Raw genomic sequence first — 4,717 nt, 5'->3', positions numbered from 1 at the left:
ACGGATGGCTGTATACCCCCCCCCCCCCCCCCCCCCCCCGCCCCGTGTCTGAGACAGTAATAAATTAAGAGCTCCCTCCCATGGTTATCATATTTCTTGCACTTAATTCAGCTGATTTCAGCGTGGTCATGGGCCACCATATCCCCCCCCCCATGGGTTCAGCGTGGCCCCTTGTGCAGCACCCATTCTAGCAAAGCATGCCAAACCTGGTGAATGCCCTCACTCTTATACACAAAACCAGGTCAAATTAGCTGCGTGTCCCAGTGGCCAGTAAGGCTACCTGCTTGTGCCAGGTCTAGTTGCAGACTATCAGTTTGCTCTTCATGCACTAGTTTATTTACTGACATAGGACACTGGTTTCTTCCATCCCCTATACTACCTTCTTTGGGATCAACAATTATTTTCCCTATTTGCTGTACAGAATGGAAAGGAGGCTACTGGTATCACAGTATCAAAGGCATACATGGGAACAGTTGACTTAGTCCCTGCTTGATGGGGCAGTTTGTACTTCAGAGCTAAGTAGGTGTTGATGCAGCCCCAAATTAAATGGGACCAGAGTCAGCTAATTGTTGCTAGCTAAAAAAATTGGGGAGTGCCCTGCCTATTTGTTCCAGTCCTGACCTTACTCCAGCTGCTCTCTCTGTTGCTCCACCTGGGAGTTATTTTGCCTGCTATCACCATATGCAACCAGCAGATTCATTGTAAGTAGTGACACTGCTCTTGTATAGCACTTCTCTCCTGAGGTTCTCAAAAGGTTGTGAGGGTATTGGAAACTATAATTAGCTCTCCTATCACAAAAGGGAAAGCATAGAGGAGTAGTGCACTGTTCCTCAAATTGGCTGTGGAGAGGGTGTAGTAGCTCTTGGGTATCACTTGTCTTTGCTGGATTCCTGTGCTCTGTCAGGGGATAGAGCTCTGTTGTTCAATTAGATGTCAAATAAGCTGTATGGTTTAGGTCTCAAAGGCATTAGGAAATACCTACTGTGAAATAAGTAGGACCTGGACTCTCACCTTGAGTTAGCAGTAGCATTTTGCAGTTGCAATTTGCTATAGTTTTTAACATTTAGGTAAGATCTTTATGTATGTTTTACTGTTTGGCAGTGAAGCAGATCTGGTGCTCCTTGCAGAACTGCAGGAGTTCAATCATGCGGAACTGGAGCTGGGAAGCTTGCAAACTCATTGGCTCTGTCTCCAAATTTGTGCCTTGATCCTTCCATCAGAGATTTGGCTGAGCCTCACAATTGTGATTTGTCTTTCAGCCTTGAAGCACTCTCATGCTCCTACCTGATCTTTCCTTTCTTCTATACCCTGTGACTAAATATATCTCATTTCTGTGTTGTTTCTCTGTGAGGGAGCACAGCGCTTATGGCAAATCAACTTAACAGCTCATCAGCTGGATCAGGGTCCAAAGCTCTGCCTACTTTCTCCAGGGTCTTGTGTGTCCGTTTGCTTCTCCTCTGAGTGGGGTGAGACAGGTGGGTCATGGAGGCTGCTCCCTCTTCCTTCAGACCTTGGCTTGTAATGTACATAGCTTGTGCAGGGAGCATGGGCTTGTGTTATGGTGTCACTGGGCTGTTCTGCTGCAAGGGCTCACCACCGCGATGTATGGAAGGTGAGTACAAAGGAAAGGGAGGGAATGTAGAACTTTCAGGGAACATTGTTAAGGGTTCTTAACAATAGTTTAAGGGTTCTTAATAGCTGCAGCCTAGTCCAGGTAAGTCATAGTCTTTAATGGCTCATCTACTCCCTTATTACCTAGTCTCTGTTTGGTGATTTAAGCTTTACCTTAGGGAGAGAAAATGTTGAAGGCCATCTCATGAACCCTGGACCTTAAACCTGGGAGAATTAGCTAGCCTGAGGAACCAGGGGAAAAAAGAGATTGCAAAGAGTAAAGAAACTGGCAGGCAAGTCTTAAGCCTTCTCTCCCTGGGCAGAAGTGTTGGAGAGAGGAGAGGAGGGAATTTCAAGGATTTAGAGGCTTGGTTGCCTTGGGGAAATGCAACTTCATAAAATGGATTTCAAGGGCAACCTGAGCCAGATTATTTTATTGTGAGGAAAGAAAGTGAGTGTTGGCCATATTGTGAACACCCCTTTTTCTTCCCAGTCAGGGGCTGGAGTGACTGATCTTGGACCTGTGCTGGCCTGCTGGTACCTCACTGCCAGGTTAGAAGGAGGTGCCTTTTCCCAGCAACTATTTTCTGCAGCAGTCTTTCTCATGCAGGAGATCAGACTAGGTGGTCTTCTGGTCCTTTCTAGCTCAAAAAACTGATGAAAACCATTTCCCCTCAGCAGAGCTTGCTTTGCAGCAATTCAGTTTCAGCTGACTTTGGGCATGATCTTGCTTCGGCATCTTCACAGTAAGAGGAAGGAGGATTGAGCTCAAACAGGTGAGAATCAGGTTTTGTGCCTTCATGATCCTAATGTCTGTTGTGCCTTGGAAGCTCCCTGTGCTCTGGCTGCTCTGTGTGGGTAGCTCTAGCTGGAGCCCAGCAAGGCAGAAAATTGGTGAGGCAGAACAGAGGTGGTTAAAAATCAACAGGGTGTACCAGCCAGAGATGTGTGCCATGCTCTCAGAAACGGAAAGCAATGACTGTCAGTCAATCATAGACTTGACCTGCTCTGGAGGAATTTTTTCTCATTCCCCTCAATATAACAATACAAGGTTAGGCCTGCTTGGTGCAGTGTGAACAAGTGAACACATCAATAGCACTTACACAAAGTGCAGAAAGGGTTGCATGTGTTTTGTTGCATCTTCTATATGATGTGCGGTATTGTCCCTGTTTCACCTGACCACTGAAGGAATTGGAGAGAAAAAAAAGACACTCAGCTGAAGCAGAGCAGGGCAGAAAAATGTAATTCTCCAGATCTTCCACTTTTGCTGTAACTGTTGAACAGTGACCCTTCCTTTCCAGACCATCTGGGTTAAATGATTGGGCTCAAACTAGTAACAACCTGTGTATCCAAAGTTACCCATTCTTATACATCTTGGCATCTCAAAATCCTGATCAGGATCAAGAGGACTTCTCAGCTGGTAATTTTTACAGGATCAGAAATAAGAAATACTGGCTTGTGAAAGTGTTAAAGCACATCTTAGAACCTGATTTGTATTACGCTTAAGGGAGCTTTCCAGAAGTCTGCTATAGTCTGTGTTATGAAAGAGTAAATAATATTCCATACCAGGAGTATGAAATGGTGAGGTAAATGAACCTACTGACTCCGTGAGGATCACCTGGGACATTTCTAACGGCTGCCTGTCTTTGTTGCCTCTGTTTCATACCTGGGGATTCAGCTTGTGTGCAGAGATGACACCTCTCTGCCCTTCCGAATGGGGTTGCACAGCAGGTTCTTTCCAGGGCAGGTTTTGTTTTTCCTTCCTGTCTGGCAGTGGCTTCAATTAAGAGAATCCACACCAAGTCATCGCAGTGATTTTCTTTTTTCTTTTTTTTTTTTAATGCAAAGGAAGAGGGTAATTTTTTCAGAAAGTGCTACAAAAGTATTCTGAAAATCTGGGGTTGTGTTGTGTACTGATTGCCTCTTGCGACCTTTCGTGTGCTGCTTATATTGGCTATGCCTGCCCAGTGAGGATATCATTACTTTCTTCCTCCTCTTTATTAAAAATGCATGATCTTAAGAGATCTGGGTATATGATAACCAACTTTTCCAATCCTGAACTCATAGAAGCTGAAGACCCCCAAAACATGAGGTTATATTAAAAACCCATGTCACACTTTTTTATCAACGGAGGGTTTTGCTTTTCTGTGCTGAAAATTTGGAGTATTTAGGGATATGTAGGTCGTGTAATAGTGTCAAGATTTTCTTCAAGATCTTTCCCTCAAAGATTTATTTCCCCTAGAAGGCAAAATACAAACCAACCCCACCTTTTAATTTCCATGAAGGAGTGTGTGCTTACCACCTGAGTGAATAGAGAAGGAGTTAGGAAATGTAACTGTCCTCCTGGTACCAGGAATTCTGGCAATGTTGAATGTCAGGTGACGCGTCCCTTGGGCACTGCTCTAAAATGATGCTGGTTTTATGGTTTCCCAGTTTCTTCAGTTGGGCATATGGTTCCAAATAATGGAAAAAAAAGGAGATGAGTGTTAGCCCGGCACATGAAACCTAAACCTATACCTTCTCCTGCTGCTTTTGCCTCTGACTCACTTTGAAATGACATGCTGAGCATAGGTCTCGTCCATAAAAACAACTGGGTGGCTTGAAATATATAAAGGCACCCTGGAGCAAAACTGTGCTCCTGCGGCAAAAGCTGGACAGGCTTCACGTTTTTTTCCTTTCATCTTAGAGTATTCTGTTTGAGCTCAGGCTTCTCTGGGGCCGTTGGCAAGTGCGTGCGTGCTCGTGCACACCGCTAGCTTAGCAGGGTGCCTCGGCGCTGGCTGGTTTTGCCTGCACTTGTACTGTTGCAGAGCGGCAATTCCAGGAGCAGAGAGAACTTGCTGTGGTGTTTCTTCTTTGGACTCCAGAGAGGCTTTGGTCAAGGTGAGCTTTCCTTCCCGCCCCTGCCTGCGTAGCTGTTTGCCACACAGTTTGCAGATGGGGAGCCGGCTGTCTCTCCAGGTTGTAAGCTGACCCAGTGGGAGACGTCAGAGTCCCAAATGCTGTCAAAACTGTGCTCTGACCCCACCTGCAACTGGCTGTTCCCATTTTCCCTGATAACAGGTAGCATGGTAGTTGGTGAGTGCGGTCTTGGGGCCGTTATTGC

Source organism: Phaethon lepturus, unplaced genomic scaffold (assembly GCF_000687285.1).
Source record: "Phaethon lepturus isolate BGI_N335 unplaced genomic scaffold, ASM68728v1 scaffold5733, whole genome shotgun sequence".
In the NCBI taxonomy this organism is placed as follows: Eukaryota; Metazoa; Chordata; class Aves; order Phaethontiformes; family Phaethontidae; genus Phaethon; species Phaethon lepturus.
Note: the sequence above shows the minus strand (reverse complement) of the source record.